Source organism: Periplaneta americana, chromosome 10 (genome assembly GCF_040183065.1).
Source record: "Periplaneta americana isolate PAMFEO1 chromosome 10, P.americana_PAMFEO1_priV1, whole genome shotgun sequence".
In the NCBI taxonomy this organism is placed as follows: Eukaryota; Metazoa; Arthropoda; class Insecta; order Blattodea; family Blattidae; genus Periplaneta; species Periplaneta americana.
The window spans coordinates 90,360,594-90,376,109 of NC_091126.1; the positions used below are offsets into that span (position 1 = coordinate 90,360,594).

Sequence of the window (15,516 nt, forward strand, 5' to 3'; positions counted from 1 at the left end):
TTAAGATTAACCGAGCATGATTTCATATAATAAAAGGCTGAACACCAACGTGTGCTTAACAACTTTTTCGGAATTCATTCTTTGAGGAAAACAGTTTACTGACATTCATTATTCAATTGATTTGTTTCTATGCATGCATTCACAAGAGGATCTCATCTAGTGAGAATGCAAAACAAACTATTGGACACGAAACCGAAGAGAAAAAATTACTGAACATTTTGAGTTAAAGACAGTAAAGTTTCATATCATATGACATTTACATTAAATGAAATAGAAAAAGGAGAGACCCAAGCACGCATGAACATTCTCCCATACACACACACATATGCACAATTTGCACCCTGACAGCTGAAAGGCACATACAAAACTTTTAAACAACAAAAGAACAACCATGTTCTACAATTCTGATTTACTTATTGGTCGAACAACTCTAGTTCACCTTACAGATCTTGTCTGAGCAACAAATAATAATTCATGCACATGTCAACAAGAAACATTAGTCATGTCAACTTCAATTAGCCTCAAAACTCTTCAACAGGGTTGTATTCATATCTAACAAAGGCTACTTACTGAAGGCTGAAGAAAAGCATTGTTTATAACATAACCCACTATATAGTCTGGCATTATGGTTATAATACAAAATTCAGTCTTTCACAGACTTTGATTCTGCATAGTTTATTGTGTATTTCTTGCTTAATTTCCTAGATGACGGTAATTTACATATTTACTATGAACGGAAGATATTTAAAATGCATTTAGATAAATTTACACTTCTAAACAAATTCTATACAGCTTCAGTAACAATTTATTTTAGGAAATTGGCTACATTCAGTAATAAAAAAAGGAAGTGTAATGTAAATTTAATGTGTAGATAAACATTAAATCAGAATTTGACCTCACAGAACTTGCTCATCTGCTATTGTGAAAATTATAATTTAATAAGAAAATAAATGGAAAAGTATTACAGAAGGTAGGGTTTATTTGTTATTTATAGTAAGAATGCAATCAAACTTCAAAGAGACAGTAATGTGATTTTGGCAATTAAGATAGAACAAAAATTATATTTTTAGTAGTACTACTTTCATCCATGCCGACATAGCTCAGTCAGTGTTTGCCTGCCAATCCAGAGTTGCGCTTGGGCACAGGTTCCATTCCCATTTGGGCTGATTACCTGGTTGGGTTTTTTTCCAAGGTTTTCCCCAACCATATGGTAAATGTCAGGTAATCTATGACAAATCCTCGGCCTCATCTCGCCAAACATCATCTCACTATCACCAATTACAGCAACACTAAATAACATCGTAGTTGATACAGCATCATTAAATAACCAAGTAAAAAATTAATTTTCATCCTCATAATAAATAAAACAATCAAATATATCACAGAGCCTATAACTTGTAAATGAATGAAGTAAAGAATTTAATTTCAATATTATGTCCTCTTTCTGTATCTACAAGAAATCTTATTCTTCTTCTATTTCTATATACAGTAAATATAGCAAAATAAATTATACACGTGTTGAAATGATAGATTTTACAATTTGGTGTATATTTTATACAGCAGTCTTCACTTAATGTGGTTAGATCAATGGGCTCATTAAGGCACATTATTAATGAACAAACTATTAAACATAAAAAACTGTTTCTACTGCAAACTCTTAATAGCAAGCTAAAAACGAGTTCTTTATATGCAGTTAACTGAATTGCTGCACTGTAAATTAACGAGAGGGAGGGAGATACACATTTTCAGAGCACCCAACATGATTTTAAATACAATGTTTCTTTGCATGGTGTCCCACTGCTACCACACCACCACCTGGTGGACAATGATATATCACTCATAGGAAAAAGACTGAATGACCTCTTGGTAATTAATTGATTTTCCAGTATGTTGTGTTTAAATCTGCACTGCAAATCAGGTCTTAACATAAACTTAACAATAACACGAAAGCTAGGGATTATTATTTTAAAAAGACATCTTTCACTATACATTCATGCAAATGTAACTGTAACGACATAACATTTTATGCTCAGTAGATCCAAAATTTCAATTTCAAATTTACGACAAAAGTGAACAATTCGGCCTATCACAAGGCAGGAATGACGATAATAATGGAAGATCGAGAATCAAATTAAAATGACAGGATAAAACCTATCATTGTATTTTCTGTGGCATTTGCACAACAATCGCATTTTTCCTAGATCATCGTTAAGATTAATTTCGTTATAATTAATTACATTAGGCCTACCTGAAAGGATGTTCTCAAGAAGAAAACAGATGTATACTAAGTAACCCTCAATTGTTCTATTATTCACTTCAACTTGCGACAGTTTCATATTTTCACTTTGACAGAAAGTTTACTACAATATCTCTTAAAAAATGATCTTGTTCAATTCTGCCTAACAAATTGTTGCCAAATCTTTCCTCTTTACGACCTTTTCTATCAAAATATTTCTTTATAAAGTGCCAAATATCATCAAAGACAAATGAAAAGCCCCAGTGGGCAGCTTTAATAATGTCATGCACCGGGGTTCCCTTCTCTTGTGGAGTTAGAACAGACACACACACACACAGATTCAGAACTGGTTTTGTTAACTTCATTTTCAATTATTGATCTTGTCACTCGACATAATTCTGAAGTTTTACTACAATCTACACATTGAATAGTACAGATTGGCATATTTGTTTGCAAACACGGCTCTTTGCCAGTGATAAAAAATAGAAGTGATCATGATATCATTAGCTCATAAATAGCTGGCATGCAGATGGTTGTATGTTGTACTGTTTTTTTCTTATGGAGTTGTGCTGCTGTAACTTCTGCACGCAAAGTGCAAATCTGTTCTTATTTGTCTTAAGAGAGGTTAATAGTGTGATTATGCAATGTGTACGTCTGTAACATACAAAGTTAATATGAGGGGCGTAAAATTAAGAATATACATATTCGTAGGTTTCCAAACCAATGTAAATTGATAAACAGATATGGAAAAATCTTTTGTCTTGGTAATGTTCTAGTATGTGTTCCTTATATTTTAAGGCGAGTGACTAATAACAAAGTAACATATCGAAAAGAAATTTAATACAAAATTAAAAGGTCTAAGGACCACCAATAAAGCTGGAACAGTTCCTACCATTAGACTAAGGAACAGTTCCTACAATAAGACTACGTTAACTGTAAATTATAGACTTAGCCCCTCGTCATCTGCTTTTAGCAACCCTACTTCACAAAGTGAAAGATGAAGAATAGACAGGTACAACATAAAAAATCGTAAAGAAATTTCTTCTCAACTATTAATAGATGATTCAAGCATTTGGGAAAATAAATTCACTGGTGAACAAAAAAGTAACAATTCAGAAATATAGTGCGAGCTATATGGTGAAATTGCACGAACAATCCTCTAATTAGAACCATGAAGTTGATTTGGAAATATTACAGGAACTTTGCATACTTTCATTCTATAATGAAAATATGAATTAATATTCTAGGCCAACTCATCTGAATGTAAGCATTTTTTTTGTTTTACAAAAGAAAGCTATAAGGATAATAATATATGTGCAAAAAAGGATACCATGTACTGTAAAAAGAGTTTCACAAATTTAGAAATACTGACCTTACCTTAATATACATGTCTCATTTTGAATGTTCACATTTTCTTCCTTATTTTTCTGCTTACATCAGACTATTATATTTAAATTTAAGGTTACATTATTAATCTAGCCTCGTAGTTACAGAATTTCAACACTCAATGAAGAAAAAAATAAATATGCGGTGATTTCATTTTAATTTTCTGCCCAGGAATGATGCAAAATTTTCCTCTGAGCAGGATTGAGAGTAGCAGACACCACTTTTTTTTTTTGGTATTGTTGCTTCAATAATGCATAATTGGCTCTAGTTATATCTAATAATTACTGTGAGTGGATTATTTCCTTACTAGGGAGTGAATGTTGATGAAATGACATTAAATTTCTTTTAACATTAAAACGTCCTTAATACAGTAATTCATTTTATGTCATAACAAAACAAATTATTCAATTTTTATGTTGCATTATTGCGAATTTTTTGCCATTTTTGTCCAATAGGTCTTTTTTCATTTTGGAGCAATTAAAAATAGTTTTCCCCAATTCATATTAATTTTACAGCATTTTTTAAAATTTCACTTTATTTTCCGGTAATCTTACATAAAAATCATAGTTCCTGTTTTTCCACTGCCTAATATTTTTCACTTGTAAGGAAACTGATTTCAGTTGTTGGTCATAGTGATCCAATAAGCTGATAAAAAATCTTGCGAGGTTAGATTTTACCTGGAAATAATTTACTGTACCTCTACAAATGTTCAGCTCTCTGCCTGCAAGTGTGTAAAAAAACCCAGCCATGCAAGTTCTTTAAAATTTCCTTTTATATCGAGGGTGAGAAACAGGTTGGTGGGAAGGGGAGGACAGTGGAAATAGAAAAATGTTTGAAAATTTTAACTTCAGTACTGATATGTAAAAATTTAAGAGTTCCTATGAAGGCCGATCCCACTCCAATCTCTACCTAACAAAATCTGTTGGCAGGCAGCAAGTGGTTGTACACCAGCATATGGACAATAATATGTATGCTGCCCTTCACAGACAGATTCCACTCCACCCTTTGCCACTTAGCTTCCTCGGGACAAGCACTCCACACTACGGATATTAACATTACTACCTGAAACCAGTCTGCATAGGAACTTTCTGTATTCTATTTTAGGACGACTTGAACTGCACTGTCATTGTTCGCAGTGGGATAAAATATAACTTGACTGAAGGTTCGAAAAATTATTTTCTTTTGAATATAAACTGTACTGCATAAATGCATGTGAGTCATTTCACGTCAAATCGCACAGCAATAAAACACGACCTTCTCGTAAATGGTCGAATTTTTTTTCATGAATTCCAGACATCAAACAAGGAGACCCATACTGTTTTATTTTCACAATTATTAATTATTTGTGTAGTTATGACTATTTGAAATTACGCAAATTATGCGCGCACTGTTACAAAAATTCACTTGGAACACTGTGTCTACACATAATTGAAATTTGCGGTTTGGCGCATTTGAAAGACTAAATACAACACTTTTTATTACTTTAGGCTTATCACAAATAAATTTAAAATTTGGCCTAATTTTTTAATCATTTATTTTTCAAAGCAAAATTACTATATTATATAGACAAGTTAAAAAACTGAAAAAAAATATAGACTTGTTCCCTGATGTATTATCTGTAAAATATTGCATTTAGAAATGTGGGATCTGCACACATACATTTGTAACAATTTATTTTCTGGAGGCATGCACGCGCTCGCGATCCCCAGCTAATGAACTGCTTGTGGCCGTGGGCTAGAAGGCTGCATTCATTCATCAAATAATTAATACCTTAAGGAATAGTAAATATCTTATCTAAAGTTATTTTATTATTGTCAGCTCAGCTAAGAAGGGGAGCCCTTCACAAGGCTGTATGTTTATACTGTAATATAGTCAAGTGTTTAACGATAGCAAGGCTGGGTGAGGCAGTAAACTTTATGACAGTAAACAGATGGCAGGAGACAAAATATAGAAGAGAAAAATAATCAGTCAGGGTTTGAATTTCACGCAGTGGCGTGACTTCTATACAAAATCAGTGACAGCAAAGATCGCGTAATATGTAACAAGTGTTTAAATCCATTTGACCTTCCTAATCACGCTTTTAAAAAGAAAAGTACACTAAGACGCGTAAGTCGCGATTTATTGATAAAGCTCAATTTAAAGGAGTCTTTGAATATGCGAATATGTGATTCGTTCTGTATAAATCCCTTATCAAGAAAAGAAAACTACAACAAAAACGATACCCCCGTAAAAAGTTTCAAAAAGTAAAAGGCTCCCTAGCAAGTAAAGTTTCTCTCGTAGAAGATGCATCGTCATCCCTTCAAAAGTCGGCCATATTTTATTTTTGACGGAATGCAAAGAAAATGTACAACTTGAAAATTACAGTTATTGCAGACTTTTCTGAAAATTATTCATTTGTAATACAACATTCAGTACAAGGTGTGCATTGGAACAAATGTTAAGCCACAATACATCCTTTCGTAGTATATTTCAAAGATACAGAAATTCGTCACAAAAGTATTGTTGTCATCTCAGAAAGCATGAAACATGACACCGATTCCTTTCACCTTTTTCAATCCAAAGCAATCAATTTCTTAAACCAAAAATTCAATGATATGAAAAAAATCATCTACTTTTCCAATGGATCAAGTTAACAATGCAAAAACAAAAAGAATTTTAAAAATAATTGCTTACATGAAGACTATTACGGAATTAGTGCCGAATGACACTTCTTTGCAACGTCGCATGATAAAGGTCCATGTGATGGCATTGGAGGAACTTTTAAAAGACTTGCCACGAGAGCCAGGCAATACATTATACGAGATCCTATAACAACATAAAAAAACTGTTTTGATTGGTCACAAAAAACATTTCTAACGTGTCATTCATATTTTGTCCATTGAACAAGCACAAAAACCACACTGAAAATTTGCAAGCCAGATACCACAATCTAAAACCAATAACTGGTACATTAAAATTACATTCTTTCATTCCGTTGTCAAAAACTGAAGATTTAGTAAAACAATTTTCTTTCATGAAAGAAAGTAGGCGAATGAAAATTTAAAGTGTAGTGTGAATGAAAACAAACGTTTAAAAACCATAATGTACAACTATTTGAAGATATCATAACAAGTAAATTAGCAGCGTTTCCTCGAGTGACTTGATCCATACTGGGTGTAATGTTGCAACGTTTACTCTATCATCCAGAGCCGATAAACCTCCCAGCACGCTTCAACGCTTCCTGTCCACTGCTGCTGCACCGACCGCTACACATTGTTTCGTAAGTAATTAAATTTTCATTAAACTACTGGAGATCCCATTGTGATTTTTTCTGGAATTATTAAGAATACTTCAGTGCACCTAATAGGCATTTTTTATATTTTTAATATGGCTATTTCACATTGATATCTAACTTTTAAAAATTGAATCATAAAAAATATTTGTAATAATTATATTAAAATTAGTCAGTAAATATTTAACAAAAGACAGTACTTTAGCCTTTTAAATGCATGTTTCAAAAAATTTTTAACATCAATATGCTCAGAAATATGACGCTTTAAATGTTGCATTGTGCGACATTTTTAACGAATTTTAACATGCAATGTTTTAAAAACATGTGGACTTAGGAGGAAATGAAAACACATTTGTTGGTTTATTAGACCCATAGAGTTGGTAAAAAAAATATAAACACAATCAGAAATATGAAGGTCAAAATTTGTATAATTCTGTGCGATTTGACGTGGAATGACTCATGTACGACATATTAATGCCACACATTATGTAGTACATTTATGTTTCTATAGAGCGGTCAGATTATCTTTCAGCCAATGGAGCGCAGGAGTTGATGCAGCATGGTTGTGCCTGGCATTCAGGATTTTTGCTCTGTAATGTTCTGCTCATTTTTACAAAATTATATTATGTAAAGCATGCACTCAATTACAATTCAATGCATAGGTAATGAGAACCAACCTGTGAGAGAAGGTTCCGCTCTTTTTTACGTATATTTTGTAAAGCATGCAAACAATTAGACATAGACATTCTTAGCGCGGTCTTTCGGTGGATGATCAGCGTTTTTCGTATTCATAAACCAGTGTTAGCGATATGATATGATTTGAATTCTGTACAAGTAACCAGTGGATAGCCAGGGCTAGTTTAGCATGCTCGTAGCGCGTGCTGTGAAATGTCTATGAATAGCACCCTTATAATTTATTGCTAAATGAGAACTAGCCTGTGTTCTAACAGTTTCTTAAAGTGGTGGCTATCTTGATTCACACATGCCTAGCACCTTGTGATGAAATTTGCGTTAACATGCAAAAATTATTGTACAGTAATTCTGGTAATCTCTGTTCTTATATTGTCTTTCGGTTCATCAATTGTGTGTGGGTTATTTCTATAGCCTCAGTTTTTCAGGGATCTTCACAAATAATAGTCGCACATGCTAATGACTGTCAAACATGTGGGCAATAAGTCTTTGGAAATAATTCTGTCATTAAAAACCTCCCTTATATCTTTTAAAGAATCATCAGCACTGTGGAGTGTGGTAGAATCTTGTTGAAAATATCCATATTCTCTCTCCTCATCTGACAACAACGAGAAGAGATTTGAGAGTATTTATGTGTGACACCTCTCTGCATTTATTGTCATCTCAAAAAATATGGGCCCTATTATTCTTCTGGCAGTGACAGCACACTGTACACCAATTTTTGCATCGTGTAAATAAACTTCAAGAACTCTGCGCTCCAGTATCTGTAGTTTTAAGTTCAGACATAACCGTGTAAATAAAGCCTCAGAGAAAATAATTAACTCTGGATCAATCATACCATCACCATTATTCTGTAAAGCCCACTTTCAGAAATTCACTCAACTTACTTTGTCATGTGGCTGTAATTCCTGTACTAAACTCACCCAGTACAATTTCAATTTTAACAGTTTAGTTGCAGTATGTGCTAGTCCTTTTTAACAGCTACTTCTTGGGATAGACGACGTAGGTATTTTCATTGGAAAGCATTCTAAAGATGCCCCAGATTCATTCAGTTTTTCTTTCATTAAAACCGTTCTTTTTTGCCTACAAATTCTAACGTTAGCATACCAGTCCCTCTTATTCTAAGAACCAGTCACCTAACTGTATGTCTGTTTGGAACTTGCGGAAATTGCCTACAGATCTCACTACATGAAAATTCTTTGTTTATTGTTAACTTTTCAGCTGCCATTTCAATGGAATAACATGCACGCACGCGAGCACACAACCCGTTATTACACTGAAAAAACCACATCAAAATTATACAGAAATAAAGAACATCGACAGTAATGTCTACATACTGAAATTACACTGAAAAAACATAGAGAAACTATACAGAAATAAAGAACACTGACAGTAATGTCTACTTTTTGTGTAACAAACCACGTGATAGCAGCACTCACAGTCAACTGGTAGCACAAAGCAGCCACGCATATCCAATAACAGCTCCCATACTTTATTGGCCGAAAGACAATTTCACTGAACAGTATTACTTAAATTTTTATGATGGGCCATTTTCACATATAGCCTTAAAAAAAAAAACAAACAAACAAAACAAAACAAATATCAGCCTATAAATGCAGGTGACCACAAGGACTCTGAATTCAATATTGAATATTGGAAATGTAATACAATAAAAAAGAAACAAGGGAGTGGCCTGATTTCTTGTAAGAACCATCTGCTTTTTTTTATAATCTGTCCATATACAGTCCCCTGTTGCCTTCAACTTATTAACTTCTATGGGTTTTTTTTTTTTTTTTTTTTTTAACTTTTACGGTATTTTTGTGTGAATGTAAATGCATTTTATTCGCCATTTTTTAGCTATTTTTAGATAAACAACATCCGCTCCCTATTCTTACCAAAATGCACTAACTTGACTGTTGGCCAATGCATTCCCATGTGCCAGTTACGAAGAGAGCACGTTATTGGTGAGTAAACGCACAACACTGCTGTCAGTAATTGTGTTACAATCTCAGCTTACCTTAGTCTTAGTGGAAGCTGAACGAGATTAGTTGTATGAGAATGTTTGTGTTTAAAATTCATAGCTTGAAACGGCACACAGACACAGTATTCAACAGTGAGTTTTTATGTATAACAATTATGTGTCAACAAATTCGGCTCATGAGGTTTGAAGAAAATATAAAGAAACATTAACATTCCAAGACGTCTAATGATCCATGACTTCGTAAATAAATTTCAAGCCACAGGAAGTGTTACAGATAAAAAATTTAGAAGAAGGGAATAATGTTAACACTGAGGAAAATTTGGATGACATTGGACATCACTTGGAAAAATTCTACTAATGTCTTTGTCTTTTACAGGAAACAGGGTACACCATACTGTTCTGTGCAAAATGTTACAAACCTTACTAATTTAGAGTGGTGCAAGAACTATGACCAGATGATCCTGTATTCAAGCATAAATTGTGTAAGTGGATTTTAAATAGAGTGTATTACGTCGAAATTGACCCTCATCTTCTGTTTTCGGATGAGGCTTTGTTTGATTTCCATGGGTATGTAAATACTCAAAACAACAGATAATGGAAATTCCAGAAACCCAACCTCCTTCATGAAGAGTCAGTCCATGGTGTAAAAATAGGAGTTTGATGCACTATGACTGAAAGAAGGCTAACAGGCCCCCCCCCCCTTTTTTTAATAAACTTAAGCCAAGAGAATAAGTGACAATTATTTTGCATCTTAGTTTTGGCTATGTAACGGAGAGGGTGGATGTTTCTGTCTTTTCTCTAAAAGGACTTTGCGACAGCCCACAATTCTATGGATGAACTTCACACAGCGTCTGAAAATATAATTATTTATCATGATAAATATGTGGCCCATTTTAATCCACAACTTAACCCTCTGTGACTTTCATTTCTGTAGAACTTCAAAAGATAGAGTGCATAAAAGTATTCGACATATCCCAGAAAATCTGAAAATAGCAACTGAGAAAACACCATCTCCATTTCTCAAAAGAAAATGCAGTGAGTATTATTTCTTAAGCAGGTGCCATAAATGTTTGGAACAAGAAGGCAGAGAGTTTCAGCATCTCCTTAAATTGTGTTAGTAACTTATTTTCAATTATTTTATTATTAGCCTAAATAGTAATATTTTACATTAACAGTTTGAGGACTGTCAAACCACAAATAACATTTTCTCTCTGAAACCAGTGTGTGAGAGTGTATCATATAGTCAAGTTTACACTTCATGATAAGATTCACCGGTGTTTAAAAGTAAAAAAAAAAAAAATATGGAGAAGCATATTTAAATAGAGGAATAAAGAAACGTGAACTGCAGTACTATGTCCTACTTTGCTGTAAGAAGAATACTCTGCTGATTCAGAGTTCTGTTCAGGCACGGGTTCGATCCCCACTTGGACTAATTACCTGGATGAGTTTTTCCCCCGAGGGTTTCCCCAACTGTAAGGCGAATGTCAGGTAACTTATGGCGAATTCTCGGCCTCATCTCGCCAAATATCATCTCACTATCACCAATCCTGGTTGGGACAAGTTACCTGGTTGAGGTTTTTTATCTGGGGTTTTCTCCTCAACCAATTGAAGCAGAATTGCTGGGTAACTTTCAGCGTTGGACCTTGGACTCATTTCGCCATCATCATCATCATCATCATCCATACCATAGCCCGGTTAAGTTCACGGTGCGGCGTGCTATACTTGTACAAGAGCGAGGTGTCCACACCTGTGGAGTAACGTCTAGAGCGTCTGACCGCGAAACCAGGTGGCCCGGGTTCGAATCCCGGTCAGGGCAAGTTACCTGATTGAGGTTTTACCTGGGGTTTTCCCTCAACCCAATATGAGCAAATGCTGGTTAACTATCGGTGTTGGACCCCGGACTTATTTCACTGGCATTACCACCTTCATTTCATTCAGACGCTAAATAACCTGAGATGTTGATACAGCATCGTAAAATAACCCACTATAAATATTTAAAAAACAATCATTCACAGAATAGGAGTGGTAAGTACTCAGGCTGCAGTGCAAGCCTTCACATCCCTCCTCCATACAAGAGAAAAAAATCAATCTCATCAATGCTAAATAACCTAATAGCATGTTAAATAAGAAAGTAAAAGAAAAAGAATACTGCATAAACTGAAGATATTTCCAGTGTATAGATAATTATACAGTATGGGCACTTCGCGTCGGTACTTTTGATGTAGCAGGACTGATTTCAATGACCTTCAAACCAGTTTGGGCGTGAGATTCTGCTTTTTCCCTGGAGTTGGCACTGACATCACACCAGATAGCCGTCGACAAAGTGAAAATATAACGCATACAATTAATACATCTAGGTATATTATGTAATCAAATAAAATAAATTGGACTGATGAAATAATAAATCCATCATTAACTGCAATGTCTAGACTCTAGAGTTCCTTTATAATGAGAGTTGAGACGTTGACCCCAACAACAATTAAAATATGTAATGATTTGATAGTGCTGAAAATGGAAAAACAAAACTTCTATGAGAAGTAAAAACATATACCTATATTATATTGTATGCAAATATTAAACGAATTTGATACATAATTTTATAACATAATTTATTATATATAAAACATAAAAAATTATTATTACAACTTAGTTTGTCACTGAGAAATAAGGAAAAGCTGTTAACTTGAATTTATTTGAAGCAAACCGTTACTGTATTATGCAATAAGGTAGGCGATGTTTGGATACTGTGACTCAATTATTATCTTAGCATGTGCTCGATTACACTAACCTCTAGCACTTTAAAGTGGAACTAAATGCTGGTGCACAGAGAAACAAAACAGGAAAAATTGCTCAGTGTCCATTCTATATAATCCCTATTTGCTGATACTTGGTTTACAGCAGTATTGTTAAATAAACCTCTTGAATCAAAGTTATCCAAAAAATTTCCTCTGTAAAATAATCATATCTGCTAAATTACAATTAAGATTCTATACTAGTCGTCTATTGTCATTTGTTGCAACAAATGACGCTTGGCTCCATAAAATCAGGATGAATTGTATGAGAAAATATGACAATACAACTGTAATGATATAGATTTGTTTAACGTTCTACTGTTGGCCAGTATGAAGAGGGAAATTTAAAATACATTTTCAATTGAATCTCCATGATCCAGTTATGTAAATTACATTAGATTGCCACAATTTAAGGTGTACAATTAAATAACTGTAGAAATAATACATCTATTAGTTCTGCACCATAGCCACGTGTTCGAAGGTGTCAAGCATTGAAATGGAAGTATGCACTGCATGCTGGTTCGAGTCTTCAAGAGAAATTTTTTTTATCAAAATTCAGCCAGTGGGTAGCTACAATGGGTAGGGTAATATGGTCTAGCAAACCAACTTCAATGGTTGGGTATCAAAATGCTGACCACACATTAACCTATACTGGTAAGGTGTTCATCCACCTCTGCTGAATTAAGGGACATGAAGCCAGCAATCTATTGGTGGGCCTTGGCTCTACTAATGCTGGTGTCATGGACTACCACTACCAATATATTTCTTACTATAGTAAAATGCATAAAACAGGAAAGGCAACTGGAAAAATAACATCAAAGACGGAAACAATAACAGTACTTAAATGATATATTCCTCATGAGATTATAAAGTTAATGCCTGAGATAAATATAGCTACATTTTCCAACATAATTCTTCCAGCAAGTTTGATAAAAGAAAAACCGCTAAATAGTCACTGTAATAAATTCATCATTCTTGCCAGTCCTGGGAGTTATGGACAAATAAAATCTTACCAAATAATTAAATACCCTAAAATTATGAATCTAGTAGCCCAGTAGTCATGTTATATGTTTGCAACCCTACTTTTTAATGTTTCAAATATAAGTAAGCCTTCTGCTTCTATTTTACACAGAAAAATTATTTCATTTATATATATCCAGTTCCAGTTGTGAAAAAGATAACACATGAGCCAAAGAGTGTAAATGAAAACTTTACTGTTCCAATTAGAAATTCTCAACCAAAAATTCATATTATATACTGTAGTCTTTTTCTTTTCCTCAAATTATAGCATTGCGATTATTAATAAAGCCTATTTTGATTGTCTGTAAGTACCGGTAACACATGTAAATGTCTAGTGCACAGCCACCACTTTGTAGCACCTTGTACAACCACTCAGATAACCTACAAATCACAGAGGACACTTAAATCACGATATAACCGCTCTCATAACTATAAACCCACTCACCCACCCACTCCAAATTGACATTCTTATATACCGAAATTTGTCAGTCACTTTTGAGCACCATCTTCCTCGCTGTAACATTAATTTTTCATGATTATTAATACATGCAGAGGCCATGTTACTATGCAAATGTATATTACTGCAGGAAATGACACAGCTATTCCCTCATCCAACCTGCTCTAACATTGTCACAGTCCTCAGCCTCCTGTCGCTTAGCTATCTCCTCATCCAACTCCTATCCTTGTCACAGTCCTTCAATTTTTAATCCATTTGTATTGTATTTTTGGTCCAGGGAAAATATGTACCCGTGTAAAAGAACATTAAGTCTTTCTTTCACATTTTTCGTTTTTCAGATGTTGCCACTACTGCTACCACGATTGACAGAGATCCCTAGCAGGATATTTCCAAGTTCTGTCAAGATAGAAGCTTGGAAAGTCTTAAACACTTGGAACAACTTTTTTTAATTGTATACACACTATACTAATTTTCTTGTGTATATTATTTGTGACAAAGTTGAAGAACAAGATGCCTTCTGTAAAGTTTATAAGTGATTTCTGTGCTGTGAAGGTTGTGTGTAATGGTGATGTAAAGTCGTTAGTGCTCTGTATTGGCAGTTGTCTACTAGACATTTAATGTAACAAATCGCAAATAATTTCCGGTATTTGTTTACTGTAACAGCACCAACTTATCTATCCCCTCGCCTAACTCAATCTAACCTCACATTCCTCAGTCTCAGGTCACTTATCTATCTCATCTACCCACTACAACCATGTCACATTCCTCAGTCTCATGTCACTTACCTATTTCATCTAACCCACTACAACCTTGTCACATTCCTCAGTCTCATGTCACTTACCTATCCCACTCATCTAACCTAACCTAATGTATTTACGGAAATACACTCCAATGGAGGGTGAAACATTGTGCAACATTATTTTCAGGATAAGACGTAGCACTAATGTGTGCCAAATATGGTAAACCCATGGTGTCCTTAAATAATTATGCTAGATGAAATTATACTAATACTTGATCAAATAATTAACTATTCCTAGACAACATGATCCTGTAGATGAAAATATGCTATTCACCTCAATACTCTTAACACTGACATCCATTACCTCAAAATTTTTAATGAACATTCAAATATTATGGTACAGGTCTGCATATAGCTTAGAGCAGCATTTCTCAAACTATAGTCTGCGGACCACCTGTGGTCCTCGAGGTCTGCCCTTATGGTCCTTAAAAAAATGTAGAAGAGAAAATAAAATTCGAACGAATTGCGTATCACACTATAGCTTAAAATCTCAGAGTTTAGAAATGATACATGGCAATCGAATTTCACTTTTTCTCTCAGTACTGACATTTTATGAAATTTATTACCCTTCCCATCTATCGACTTCCCACTCTACTCTCAGCAACAAAAGAGGGATTTAAAGCACTATTCACGTGGTGTTTCTCGCCATCTTTTCCCTGCACAACTGGCGCCGTGCCTGTAACCCAGCCAGGGACCACCTGAATTCATAACAGGGGACCAAAGTACCGAAACCTTAATTCAATTTTAAAATATAAGTATACTGGTATCAAAATATGCTACGAAAATGATAAATTTGCTTTAGAAGGGAACATGAGTAAGGTGGTCCGCGGAACTGTTCTGACTTTAAAAAGTGGTCCCCACTTCAAAAAAAGTTTGAGAAACGC

At 34.3% G+C, this 15,516-nt stretch overlaps 1 protein-coding gene across 2 annotated transcripts in view; it reads right to left on the reverse strand.

Annotated features, from left to right (window-relative positions):
* Magi (membrane associated guanylate kinase, WW and PDZ domain containing protein magi) overlaps positions 1–15,516 on the reverse strand; it is a 252,065-nt gene that overhangs the window by 12,951 nt on the left and 223,598 nt on the right. For both annotated transcript variants that reach the window (XM_069837901.1, XM_069837900.1), the window contains exon 17: positions 1–15,516. This exon is cut by the window's left edge and continues 12,951 nt beyond it; it is cut by the window's right edge and continues 14,848 nt beyond it. The gene's annotated coding sequence lies outside the window, so the exon portion shown is untranslated.